Here is a 15654-nt window from a genome sequence, read left to right as displayed (position 1 = left end):
TGAAATTAGTGGTGATGGTATTTTGAGATATCAGGGTAGATTGTGTGTGCCAGATATGGATGGTCTGCAGAAGAGAATCCTTGATAAAGCTCACACATTGAGGTATGTTATTCACCCAGGCTCTGCCAAGATGTATCATGATCTAAAAACCATTTATTGGTGGAATAATATGAAGCACGATGTGGCTAACTATGTCGCCAAGTGTTTGAACTGTCAACCTGTTAAGGTAGAACATATGAGGACTGATGGTACTTCCCAAGAGATTGCCTTGCCCTTATGAAAATGGGAAATGATCAATATGGATTTCATTACGAGACTTCCGAGGTCCCAAAACTAGTATGATTTTATTTGGGTAATTGACAGAGGTATACAATTTTCTTCATAGTTTTGGAGCTCTTTTCAGAGGGCTTTAGGTACCTAAGTGAGCTTGAGTACTGCTTTCCACCCTCAGAATGATGGGCAAACTGAGCGCACCATTCAGACCCTTGAGGATATATTGAGGGCTTATGTAATTGACTTCAAAGGTATCTGGTTAGATCACTTGCCGTTAATAGAGTTCGCTTATAATTACAACTATTATGCCAGTATTAAGATGGCTCCATTTGAAGCTTTGTATGGGAGAAGATATAGATCACTGGTAAGGTTGTATGAAGTCGGTAAAACTCAGTTGTTCGTGCCTGATCTTGTTCATCATATGATGAAGGACGTGAAAATTATTAGAGAACGACTTAAAATAGCCTAGAGTAGACAAAAATCCTGCGCTGATGTTAGGAGAAGAGACTTAGAGTTTGAGGTTGGTGATTGGGTATTCCTCAAAGTCTCCCCTATGAAGGGAGTTATGCGATTTGAGAAGAAAGGTAAGATGAGTCCTCGCTATATAGGGCCGTACCAAATTTTGAGAAGGATACATGGAGTTACGTATGAGTTAGAGTGGCCTGTAAGTTTAGGTTCTGTTCATCCCGTATTTCACCTATCCATATTGAAGAAATGTATTGGAGACCATTCATTAGTGTTGCCTGTAGAGGAGGTTAAAGTGACTGACTCCTTATCCTATGAAGAAGACCCGTGGCAGTCTTGGATCACCAAGTTAGAAAACTGTGAAGCAAAGAAATAACCTTGGTCAAAGTGTTGTGGAAAAATCAAAAAGTTGAAGAAGCAACTTGGGAATAAGAAAATGATAGGAGAGATAGATACCCAGAATTATTTAATCCGGTGAATGACGAAATGGAAGGTACAATCCTTTTCTTATTATTTTATGGACATAATGTACCTTAAATCATTCTTATCTGTGTTCCGTGTCATCATTCGGGGATGAATGATCCCAAGGGGGGATAATGTAACACCCCATAAAATCGTACATTCGTTTGCTCGTGGTAATATGCTCTTAGATTTAAATGACTAGAATAGTGTCAAAGAGACTTAGTCTTAGTTTTGGCTTCCAGAGTGAGTAAAGTTTAAACCATATATAATTTTGACTTTTTATCATGTGGGAAATTGAATGATCTTTCCGTTGATATAATATTCGCCCAAATCCGATATATGGGCAAGAAGTTATGGCTAATTTAACTCCTAATCGTAAAACACCATCATTTTGGTGGTTGGTGCGTTGTAGAATGGGCATATTTAGAAATTGTCAAATTATAGTAGCATAGCGCGATTGTGGCTCGTCATACATAAGTTCCAGGTCGCAACCAATGGGACAACAAAATGGCTCCGCGTCACAGTGACCTTAAAAATCCCATTCGTCAATTTCCAGTGAGCTACCGCAATCGTGGCGCGTCGCGGTGGTCCATAAAATTGGGCTCCCAGTTATATTTTTATTCCATCTCATTAAGGGAATATTGGTTATTTTTCATCCCCTTATCATCTTAAACACAGGATTTTAATCCCAAATGACTTCATTTTTAATATTTTCATCAGAAACCATCAAGAACACTCATTAGGGTTTCAAACAACAAAACCCAAACAACTCAAGATTCAACCGTGGGTTTTAGAAATTGATTGAAGATTTGGAATCCCCAAGACGTGGGGATTAAGAATCATCCATTAATTTCCTAAATAATGGTATGTGGGGTTTATCCTAAAAACTACCTGGGCTTATCAACTCTAGAACATGATTTAAAGATTATCAAGCATGAATTTTAAAGGGGTTTTGAAACTTATGATTTAAATTTCGCATCTTGGGTGTGTTGATGATATTATTGTTTTGGTCTTTAGGACTTTCCCCTTTAAATTGATTTAAAACTATATGAATCTGTATGATGTTGAAGATTTGATAGAGAGCATTATTTTGGAATTCCCTCTCTTTGATGATTTAGAGTTTATGAACTTGTTAGGAATGATTTAAGATGCTTGTTTAATGTTTTGAAGGGGATCTTTTCAATGTTTAAGTATTTAACATGATTTTGATGATGATGAGAGGGAGTTTCTTATTATGATTTTGTCTTTGTCTTAAAAATAAAGAATTGCAACTGATTGATATCCTTAACATGACCACCTTATGTATTTGAAATGGTGAAATAGAGAGTTTCTTGCATATGTTTATATGAGCTTTAAGAAAGAGTTTCTTGAAATTATTTATTGATATGGTGATCCTAGATTTACATTTTGAAACAGAGATTATTATATGCTAATAATGGCTAACAGATGTGACTTGCAAGTCCATGGTATGATGATACCATATAAATGTATGCCATAACAGAGTTAGAGTTTTCAGAGTATATTTGTAGAGAATGCATGTCTTAAAGAGTTAAAAATAGGCAAAAAGAGAGTTAGGCAAAAAGAGAGTTAGGTGGTTTCCTGAAGAGGGCTAGAGTTCAAGTAATTCTTAGCCTAAAACCGTGATTTGCCAATCAGGGTATATTATTTTACGCTGGCGACAACCGTGTGGCGTAGCAGAGTCAGAGACTCCAACCCTTGCGGCACACTTGGGTTAGAGGCTTCCCCGCCGAGTTAATGGTGGATTCCATATGGCCCGTGGAATATCAGAGTAGTAGGGTATACCACCTAGCATAGAAGTAAAACAAAGAATGTCTCAGAGTTCAGAGGATTTTCTTTCAGAGTCTTTCATAAATGCCCATGAGATTTCTTACTATATGATATGTCTATGAACTATTTTTAAATTGCTCTCATATATGTTGAATATAAATTCTTATTTTAGATTTGTTCTGCGTACCAGTACATCTGTATTGACCCCCTACCTCCCAGGTTCGGAGGCAAGTCTAAGGGTCTGGCTAATCAGTAGAGTATCCAACAGAGAAGTGATCTGTGCTGTGGTGAGCCTTTTTTGTTCCAGAAGGCCTGTTATTTCAGATTATGTTATTCCTTTGTGAAAAGTACTATACTAGACTACTTTGTGAAAAGTTGAGCCCTTTACACCAAAACTCATTGTGAATCAGGTGAAGCTCTAAAGTATGTCCCTGGTATATTGGCTACAAAGGGTAGGACATATTCACTGACTCCTTCACAAGCTTAAGAAAGCAGGGCGATGAACTTGTCCTAATTCTACTCTTTGTCAGTATGTTAACACCACTTCCTATATATATGGTCCTCCATTAAGAGAGTTAGAATCCAACAAGCATTACCTATTCTCTAAGATCCACATTTATTCCTGCCATGCAAATATAACAGACTGAAATGCTACACCGTTAGTAAAGTAATATTAAAGTTATTGTTTAGTGACTGCTTACTTTGTGCTTCAACAATATTGTTCTTAAATGTAGGCTAAAATGCCACCTAATCTATTTGCTTGTCCACACCTTTGTCTTTTACTTGTGGATGGGACATCCTACATGCCTCTCTATATGCTATGAAGACTGAATAAAGTAAAAGCTAATGTCCAGAAGGCTTAAGACACACTACAAGAATGAATTATCAACCAGTGTTATCGACCATCAGGTACGAAGCTAGATTCTTAAACTGGTACAGAACTAGCCATCAATAAAACCAATGATGTCCTGATAACCATTAAATTAAATAACAACCAACTATAAATCATATCTTTACTGGAGCCCCTTTTTCTGGTAAGAACAGCTACTGCTATTATGATAGCTTTTAATAAGAAAAGAGAACTATGACACCATGTGCAGGTGAATTCTTCACCGTTGCAAAACTGGTAGCCAATAAAAAAACCAATGAGGTCCAGGCCACTGATATTCTCAAAAATTGACAATTGTACATCATATGTTCACTGAAATCAGTTCTTTGACAAAAAAAAGCTGCCACTAAGATGGGATTACATAAGACATTAGTACCATCCAGTCTTTCTTTTTGAAGTAGCGCCATCCCAAAGTGCCCAACAACCACAAAGCGCCAGTCACACTATACCCAATCCAACCTTTTTCTATAGTACTCCAAAGAACTGTTGCCTCAATTGATGAATCAATTACAATGAATAAGCAATTCATGAATGAATAACACTCTTGCTGTTTGTTCTCAATATATAGCTAATGTATTAAAAACTTCCTGTACAATGACCTTTGGAAAGCAATTACCAATTGTTTTAACATCTTATCTTGCAACTTGAAATGTAAAAGCTATTTGGGTCTAAATATACAAATATCAGGATGAAAAGAATTTATGTTAACCTCGTAAACATGTCAAGGAAAAGAGAAACTGGCATATCAATACAAGTAATGCAACTAAGAACCTCTTAAGGCAAAAGAATGAAAACATGGACAAAATAAAGTAAGCATTTTAAATCAATATGAAATTCTTTTAGATATCATGGTTTCGATAAGAAACATTGGCTAAAAATGCAAGAGTTCAAAAACCAATGGTCAACTAGCATGGCAAAGGTGACAGACCTGCAAACTGTACCAAGAAATTCTTCCACGTATGTCCTCACAATCCTCCTACCAAGAAAACAAGAAATTCTTACAAAAAAGGAAACAAATACAATACCGAACGAATGAAACAATACTATAGCAAGTGTTCATGTAGAAGAAAAGTTTTTTACCTCTGCACATATAAAATGGATAGTTCTTTTCAGTAGTACCAATTGAATAAAACAGACAACATACAAATACTATAGAAATTCATCACTGCTATTTAATCTAACAACCTGAATGTTCTTAGACACTATATTGTCAAGTAAAATAACAAAAAGCAGTAGCTAAACTACAATTCAAGACCCTATTACTACACACTACTATTAATAACAACTCAATCTTCATCTGTTTTTTCATAGTCATTCATCAATTCTTCCACATCACTTGATTCATATTCATCCATCGATTCTTCCTCATCACTTGTTTCAATTTAATCAAGTAACTCTTCTCTCTTATTTCATTTTCATCATTGGATCTTCCTTATTATTTGGCTCGGATGTTCCTTCTCCATAATCATTAATATTCAATCTAAGTTCAAAGGATCTAATTCTTCATATAGACCTTTCCCAGGCTATAACACACCTTCTACTTTATCGTCCACCCTTCCTTCAACACTTGAAATGTCATTCTGATACACTACATCCAATGCATCCTCTACTTTAACTCTACCCAGGGCTTTGTTTTTATAACTACCTGCCATGAAAATTTATTCTTACACAAATTATAAGGAGCGTAATACATATATTTCACATTTTGTGCAATGACAAATGAATCATAGAGTCCATACTCCTTTTACGCTTAATTTTGACTATTTTGTACTGAGGGTGGACCTTTGTCCCTAACCTAGGCATAAGATCATACCTCATATAACGAAAGAGAACCAACTTTTTCTTTGGTCAAAAAACATGATAATCGTGTTCTAAAATCTCATGCAGCACACCATAATAATCAACACCGCCATCACCTTTAAACCAAACCCTACTATTTCTGGATTTCTTGCCCTTTGAGATCTCTTCTATATGAAATTTGTACCCATTGATAGAGTACTTAGAAATTTTTTTGACTTTAGAATCAGGTCCCCAAGATACATCACGTAAAATTTGGTCATTTGGATCATAATTAAGTGGATTATGAACCTATAAAAAGTTCAAGTAAAATTAGAATTTAAATATACATAAGACTGAACAAAAGTGTAAATCATGTTAAATATTTAAGTTACACTTACATATTCTCTAAACCACACTAAAAACATAGGATAAACAATGGCATCCCCGTGTAAAGGCATGCAGTAGCTGTCTGACAAAGTTATGACTTCCAATAGTTAAAGCATAGATAGACCTTGAATGATTGTCATTCATATAAATATACTCACTTATAAACCGTATGTCCTTGGGAAAGTTTAATAATACAGGTGTTGTAGCTGACTTAATGTAACACCCCGCGATTTTCCAAACTTAAACTCGTCGTGAAAAATGTCAAGGATTAGATTTTAGATTAAATGATGTTTAGTTTAAGAGGAATTATTTAAATTTGAACTTTCCATTATATAGGAAATTGAATAAGCTTTCCAACGATATAAGATTCACTTTAATTCGATAACTGGGTACGAAGTTGTGGCTATTTTAAGTTCTAGTCGTAAAACACCATCATTTGGACACTTAGCACGTCGTGGAGCAGTGTTAATTCCTAATTTTCCGGAGAGGGCCAATTTTCCGTTAAGAAATTTCCAAAGGTCCAGCGCAATAACAACACATGGCGCCATGTGCCAAAATGGCATTCCAAAGGGGCACCGTGATGACCCCACATCGCGGAGTCTGCCTAGTTCCCAGTTGGCATTTTCCAATGTCTTGGTACGATTATGTTGTGTCATACCAAGCTAAAAATCCGAGCCCCAGTTCATTTTCCCAGTTTCATTCAGAAGTTAAAAGGGGGTATTTTGGACTTTTCCCCAACCCCCAATCCGTCCAAACACGAGATTAAAACATTTTTAGAAGCATTATATGCTAAGTTTCATAAAAATTACTCTCATCCAAAACCCTAGTATTCAACATTAATCTCCAAGAAACTCAAGATTCTACCATCCTTTCTCCAAATTGATTCAAGATTTAAGATCCCTAGACCCAGAGCTTCAAGAATCTTCATTCAAGAGTACGAATAGAGTCTCAAAAATCAAGCTTGTGTATCTAGTTTATCATCTAAGGTATGTGGGGTTTCAACAAGGACAATCCTTTTATCCTTGTACCTAAAACATGTTTTTATTTACAAAGATACATGATTTTATACGTTTTCCAATGAATTTGAAGTTGGGTTTATACCCCATATTGCTATTCATGAGATTATGAGATTTTCAATGCTTTAGAAGTTGAATTACATGAGTATGAATATATTTTATGCACATTACTGAAATTTACAGATTTTATGATGAATTATAAAAGGTTATGTTATCAAACATGGATTTCTAGATGTTTTATTATGAGATTGCTATATGGGTCATTAAGCCTTACTTGATATTGTGATTTTGAGAATTTTTGTGCTATAAGCACCCTATGATTAGATTATATTGCGATTATTGAGAAAGATTTGACCTTTTGCTCACAATAGATTGAAATCCACTTTGCTAATTGAGATTATAGATTTTACAGTTGGTTTCATTATAAACCATGAGATTATTTTAAAGTGGATTTTTCTTGAAATTTTAAGAATGATATTGGGATTAGTATTTAGCACCGATATGGGTATGTTACTACGGTTTCATACCCTAGAACTACGTGCTAATGTAGGATTTAGCATATTCCCACTTCTACGTGGATGGCTGAGATTATGATCATTCAGATGAGATTGTTCTATTCCGATGGAAAGGGTAAAACAGCCCTAACCTTATGGTGGCTAGTAGTGCGATACCATGGATTCTCACATGATGTACATGTTGGTTAGAAGAACCTCACAAATAGAAGTTCCCTACTCTTAAAACAACTTTTGAGATAAAGTATTTACTATGCCGAATGAGCTTCAGATTTCATGTAGCTTACATGATTTGAGAACCAAAAGAGAATACAAATTTTTAGAACTAAGTGTAATGACTCATAAGATTTAGAATATATGCATCATTTTATATGATTTCAGATTTCAGTATTTCAGATTTACTCGAACTATGTGTCATTTACGTTTAGCATGCATGATTTATAAACTGTGATGATATAATTTACTTGTTGCATACACCCTCATATACTTAGTACATCATCAAAGTACTAATTTACATATATGTCTATGTGCTACATTATCTCATAATGTAGTTACAGTTCCTTAGTCTCAGCAACGTGATTGATCTTCGGGCATCTTATCTACATCCCTCCAGTTGGTGAGTCCTCATTATTTCGAGGGTTTAGTTATTCAGATTTTCAAGTTACTAGTAGATATATCTTTATGCATTTTAGACAGTTGAGTCAGCTAGGGCTTGTCCCAGTGACTCTCTAGATTCAGATAGTAGAGGCTTGCCGGACCATAAGATTCAGATTTAGACCTTTAAGTTAGTATTCAGATTTTCAGAATTTGTTTAATCAGATTGATGAGATTAGTACTTTCAGATATATTTAGATAGTTTTCCACATTTCATCATGGTTTATACTTATATTAACCTATGTTGACATTCAGATGTGTTAGAAGGCAGCCAGGGTTAGCTCAGGACTACTTGTAGTTCGTAGCACCGTGTGGCGTCCTGGGAAGTAGATTTCAGGGCGTTACACTTAATCTCCACCTTATTCAAATATCGTAGTGGACCAACTTTTGGACTTCCTCTACTTGGTTAATTGAATAATAAACATGGTGGTACTGAAAGATCTGTATTGTCTCCATCACCATGCCTATTAGGTCGGTTCCTCAGACATGGTACATCATGTTCAAAATAATATGAAAAAAATTAAGAGGTCTTTATAGCCAACTAAGCCTCATATATTGATCCCTTAATCCGAGATCTATTTTTTATGGTCTGCTTATATTTGCCAATAGTCCTGCATAGTATGATCTTTTAGATGAAATAATATTCAATTATAAAACATGAAGGTAAATGTTAAAAGTCAATACCTCTCAAAGGGATACATCCATCTACACTGAACAGTTCTTCTGAGTCGTGCATCACGCACAATGTGAATTGGAAGATGCTCCCTAACATAAAAAAATAGGAGGAAAAAATTTTCAAACATGTTTAAAGTTAAGCGAATGTTGATATCCATCAAACATAGGTTGCCCTCCTTTAATATGTTAGAACATAAATCTTTGAAAGATAAGCTTATCTCTGTTATGGGCTTCCACATTCTATAGGGAAATGCACTGAATACAATTGGCATCAGTGACTCCATGAATATATGATAGTCATGGCTCTTCATAGAGGTCAACTTCCCTTCCTTCATGTCAACGTACCTAGATAAATTTAACGCATATCCATCTGGCATTCTCAAATTATTAACCCAATCACATATTAGATAAATTTGACGCATATCCATCTGGCATTCTCAAATTATTAACCCAATCACATATTACTCTTCTATCATCAAAAGTGAATATGTAACCAGCCTTGGGCTTCTAAATCTTGTTGTTTAAGTATGTCAGGTACAACTCACTACACCAACAATACTCCTTTAGGTCTATCTTGGCCTTCAATTTATATTTTGTTTTGTTACTTACATCCATCACAATATTAAACATGTTGTCAAAGAAGTTTTTCTCAATATGCATGGCATCCAGATTATGAGGCAGAAGATTGTCCTTCCAGTAATCTAACTTCCAAAATATATTTAATTTAGTCTAGTTATGTGTAACACCATTATCAGGTATCCTGGATGGTAGAGACTCTATTACCTTGGGCAGATTCCTCACTCTATCCCAAATTTTTTCTCATGACAAATTGGTGGTGGCTCCTCAAAATCAGACTTAGTCTTCATAAAATCACTCATATTTCTCCAAAACTTATGTTGGATTGGCAAGAATCAATGGTGTCAATTAAACCATGAGTTTTTACCCCCATGTTTCAAAGTGAATACTTTTGCGTTTGCCATACAACATGGGAAAGCTAACTTGCCTGTGTCGACCACCCAAACATCATTCCATAAGCAGGAAAGTCATTTATAGTCCACATCAATGCAACACGCAATCTAAAGTTTTGTTTCATGGATACATCATATGCTTTGACGCCTTCATGCCACAATAAGTTCAACTAATCAATCAATGTCTGCAGATATACATCAATCAAAACTTTTGGATTGCGGAAACCTAGTATAATGCGAGTTATAAATATATACTGACTTGTCATACATAATTCAGGCGGAGATTATAAGGAGTCACAAACACTGACCAACATGAATATGGGGTAGCTGAGACATAAAATAGAGTGAATCTATCAGTAGATAATCCTAACCTAATATTTCTTGGTTTACTAGCAAAATCCGGATACCCACTATCAAAATGCTTCCATGCTTCTCCATATGTTGGGTGACATAAAACACCAGGTGGTCTATTATTTTCATAGTACTATCTCATGTGAGGAGCAGAGCTCATTGATGCATACAACCTCTTTAATTATAGTATAAGGGGTAAGCAATGTCTCGACTTCATAGGAACCTTCTTGCCATTGGCATGTGTGACTTTCTTATAATGAGGCTAATTAAAAAATTTGCAATGTTCTAATTTTGCATCCTACTTATAAAATAACATGCAACGTTTCTCGCAACAGTGAATCCTCTCTGATGAAAGTCCTACCTTCGAAATAAAGTTTATTTGGGTTAAGTTCATTCAGTAGTCCAATGATAGAATTCACGCCCTCTTGAAAAATTGAATAATCTGACTTAATAATCAGTATAAACGAACGACTACAGATAACTTAGAATGCACTGATCCTTTATACAATGGATGACTAGCTTCTTTTAATTGTTCATAAAAGTGCTTAGCCTCATCATTTGGTTCATTTTAAGCACCTGAGTGTGTCCCAAAAACACCCCTGACCATCTCACTATATCATGAACTTTCAACAATATTCTCTCCTATTACTTTCAACATAATTCAGAAAAGAAAATTTATTAGCAGCACTACTCCTTCCATGAGCTATCCTCACAGTATAATTCAACATAAAACCCTTTTTATAAAGATGTAATGTAATAACATCTGGACTCAATAACTTACAACACTTGCAATTCCAACAAGGAAAACTAATTGTCCCTTCAGTAACAAAATCATTAAGTGTCATTGCTTTAGTAATAAGTCCAGCTACCCCAGCTTTATATTTCTTTCTCAACCCTACACGGTTAGGATAAGTTCTATTATACATCTATGTATGATCTTCATTTTCCATCTATAAAAGAATGTCAACAATAATAATAGTGAAGAGGAACAAAAACAAGAGAAACAAAATAATAACAGTTTTGTTTAGAGATGCTACTATGCAATGGACACAAGAAGAAAACAAAGAGATTCAATACAGCATAGTAAAGCAGCAGCAATAATAGAATATTTTAATTAAAAGAAAAAATTCTTTATCAGTGAAAGAGATCCAATCCATGTGATAGATTCACAAACAAGAAAAAAGAAAGTTTAAAAGGGAGAAAAGTAGATGGGGTAAAGAATTTAAAAAAAGAAAATAAAAAGAAAGTGCATGTTGATAAAAGAACAACCCTGCCTGCATTTGGTTGAATCAATACTCAATTGATGGCAAAAAATAATTACTCCCAATGGACGCCCAATTTGGTTATCAACAAATGATGCACATACATACACTACCATGATGAAGCATCCCATAAAATCATAAAGGCCGAACAAGTCTCAAAATGGGAAATTACTGATTTCCCCTATTTGAGCCAACCTCAGCCCAACTAGACCACAAAGAACATAAAAATACAAATAGAGTACCCATCTCATCAATAACACCGACATCAAGATTACTACCAGATGATGAACCAGGAAAACCAAAAGAACAACCTCAACTTAACGGTCTTAAGATCGGGCCAAGAAAACGAATTGCCAATGCTAGAATCACAACCGAACCATGAATTCCAAATATTTATTCCTATGACTTTTTTTAACAACCAAACTACCCTTGCTAATAGAAGGAAAAACCAACCAACACCCATGGACGTTTAAGACAACAAACAAGAATTGCAACAAAGGAGATACTATCTACATAGCGCTAGTCTAGTCATCTATCATGTAAGAATCAATAATAATCAATGTAATAATTGTAACAATGGTAACATCAGTATCAAGTGCAGGAGTCACATAATAAATAAAAACCATCAGTACGACTCTAAGATCACATCAAGGCCAGAATGCCAAAGGAAAGGAACTTTAACCTAATTTTTACACCATAAGGGAATCGTAATATCAAGCTATTAAATCCACTACTAAAATAAAATATGTAAGAGTGGAGTCACATAAGCATAAAAATATACAAAAAGTCACATGAGAAAGAGCATCTTCTTTAGATTAAATAGATTTACAATGGAGCATATCAATGAGTGGTTTAACGATGTTAGAAATATAATGATTTTTACTATGTTGCTGGCTACAATTACTATGTTCTAAGACCAAAGGTTTAAGAAATGATAAACAACACAAGATGCACCAACTAAAAACCGCCAAATAGACCACGTCCATAAACTCTTGTAGTACAATAAATATAATCGTAGAAAATGAAATAAATTTTTACCTCAAATCAGTGAAGATGTGAGTGAAGATGGGAATTTTTTTTATTGAACTTCAATACAGTCGTTCAGTGAAATTGTACCTTGAAGGTCAAGTTTAATTAAATTGACCTTCAATACCGTCGTCATTTACCGTCGTCGTCATCAATTGCCCAATTTTTGAGTGAGAACGTGAGCCCTAGCTTTGAGAGAGAGAATTGGGAAAGCTAATATGTTTAGCTTGTATTTTATATAAATGTATTTAATAATTAAATATAACTTTCCGGCTACTTCAGTCGGGTAGTAATTTAATATATTTAGTAATATATTTATTTAATTATTAGAATTTCTGACTACAGTGGTCAGAAATGTAATTAATAATATATATATAATTTATTATTAATTTTTTGGATAAGGGTATAAATATATATTTTGTCATATATTTACATAGTTATTATTATTTCTGATTACGTCTAACACCCCGTATTTTTGAGCTATAATTCGAACCATCGTTCCTACGTTAGTAAACTCTAACCCCACGATTTATTTTGAATACATGTGTCATGGTAGTTATCCTAGGGTGTGAAGTTCTCATGAGGTTAAAAATGTTCCTAGAAATCATTTAGAGCCAAGTTGAGCTAAGATCCTTTGATTCGCCCAAAGTTTGGAATTTGATTCTACAAGGGTCATCTTTGAACGAGTGAAATTTTTTGTATATATATAATTTGGAAGATTAACATCCACCAAATTGTAGATATTCGAATTAGCTTTTCAATGAAACCAATTTTGCCTAAATTTGATAACCGAGTTGTCACGACCTGAACTAGGGCCTAGCGGCCCGGACATTCTATTCTATCTGGTAGTCATGCACAACATTCATATAATAAGAGAAGAGGAAGAAATAAAATATGATATGGAAACACATTCATACTCTGAATTCAGTTTAACAATAAGGAATGAAATCTTAAATCAACTAAACAACATCTAGAACAATCTATAAAATCTCTACTACATGATAAATGACAACTGTCTGAAAACTGGGACAAGGCCCCTAGTAGACTAAAACAAAAGGAATAACATAATATGATATAATAGGCCTTCTAGAACATAGAAGGCTCACCACTACACTGATCACTTCTATCTGGATAGTCTACTGCTTAGCCGGATCCCTAGATTGAGTCTCCGAACCTATGAGGTAGGGGGTTAATGTAGATATACTGGTATGCAGAGCAAATCCAAAATAATAATTTATACTCAACATATATGAGAGAAATTTAAAATAGTTCATAAATATTTCATATGATAAAAATCACATGGGCATTTTTAAAAGACTTTGTAAAATCATCTGAACTCTATAACACTCTTTGTTTTACTACTGTGCTAGGTGGTATACCCTATAATTTCACAGCTTTCACTGACTACCTTATCTCGGTTGCCACCAAGATAGGAGTAATAGCGAGGAAAGAGAACACAAGATCACACAACAGGGTGCCACAACCCCAATCAAGTCATTATATCGTGGTTGAGCTCAAAATCATAAAGTAGGGCTCCAAACCATAAGTCCCAATTTAGGATGACAAAGTACTAGGTACACAAGATAACATAGCAGGGTACCAAGTTCCGGTGTCGGCAAATCATGATTTCCAGCATAGAGTCATTTAACTCGGTCTTTCTTCGGGTAACCACCTAACTCACATCAACCCAGTTTTTAACTCTTTAAAACATAGATTCTCTGAAATTAAACTCTAACTTTGTCTTGACATACATTTATAAGGTATCATCATACCATTGACTTGCAAGTCACATTCTCTGATCCTTTTAGCAAATTATATCTCTGTTCTCAAAACATGGAAATTGGGACCACCATATCAACAATTCTTTTCAAGAAACTCATTCTTTAAAACTCATGTAAACATATGCAAGGAAACTCTCTTTGTCAATATTTTAAGAATTCAAGGTGGTTATGTCAAAGTTCTCAATTACGTGCATTTCTTTCTCTTTAACACAAAAATATCATGGCAACATCAAGAAACACCCTCTCATTATTTCTAAATCATGTTTCAATTGCTATAACATTGAGAAAACTACTTTCAAATCACAAGGCAAGCATTTCAACTCTTTTTTCGACAAAAGCATAATCTTTAATTCAACATACGAGAGGGGTTTCATAATATGTGCTCCCAAAAACTATTCAATCTCAGTTTTCATACATATACATATACTTGTAAATCAATTCAAGGTGGAAAGACCTAAAGGCCAAATCCACAATATCTTAACAACATTTATAATGCATAATTAAAACATAGATTCCAATAACCCCTTTAAAATTCATGCTTGATAATCTATAAATCATGATCTATTGTTTACAAGACCATGTAGATTTTAGGATAAACCCCACGTACCTCAAATTATGAATTTGATAGATGCTTCTTGAAGCCTACAGTTTAGGGATTCTGAATCTTCATTCAATTTCTAAAACCCACGGTTGAATCTTGAGGGATCTTAATTCTTAGGTTGAGACCTAAGTGTTTAGTTCTTGAGGGAGTTGGAGAAAATGATCATATTTTTGTCAATTAGTGGCTTAATCACGTGTTTATGGCTGCATAAGGATGGGGGAAGGACTAAAATACCACTAAGAAAACAATAAAAATCGCAACAATCCCTCAGTTGACAGGCTGATATGCTGAAGTAAATTGGGTATAACTTTTTACTGCGATGTTGGATTTGTATGAAATTAGTTGTATTGGAAACAAGACTCAAAGATATTTCATTTCATATTGAGCATCCCTCCTAGTTCCCTATATAAATAATGTTATGGTTAATGAAATTTGACACCAGTTGAAGTTTCCACTAAAACAAAATCGATAGAATTGTTTTCAACTTATCTTAGAGTTAGGGGATTCTTGTGACCTCAATTTATAACAAAAGGTTTTCCCACACTATAGGAGTGATCACCACACATAAATTAACAAGAAATAATTTAATTCAGGTCTATACGTATAGGAACGATGGTCTAAATTTTTGCCCAAAAGTATGGGGTGTTACATTATCCCTCCTTGGGATCATTCATCCCCGAATGATGGGTAGGGACTTTTGAAGATCTAAAAGTGAAGAATGAAGAGTGTAAAATCACATTTAACATTTTTCCTCAACAAAATATG

The 15654-nt window shown here is 34.6% G+C and overlaps 1 pseudogene; it reads right to left on the bottom strand.

Annotated features, from left to right (window-relative positions):
* Window positions 1-15654, bottom strand: part of LOC107844303 — a 90974-nt pseudogene that overhangs the window by 9517 nt on the left and 65803 nt on the right.

Source organism: Capsicum annuum, chromosome 9, assembly GCF_002878395.1.
Source record: "Capsicum annuum cultivar UCD-10X-F1 chromosome 9, UCD10Xv1.1, whole genome shotgun sequence".
Lineage (NCBI taxonomy): Eukaryota > Viridiplantae > Streptophyta > Magnoliopsida > Solanales > Solanaceae > Capsicum > Capsicum annuum.
This window is presented reverse-complemented; position numbering and strand designations above follow the sequence as displayed.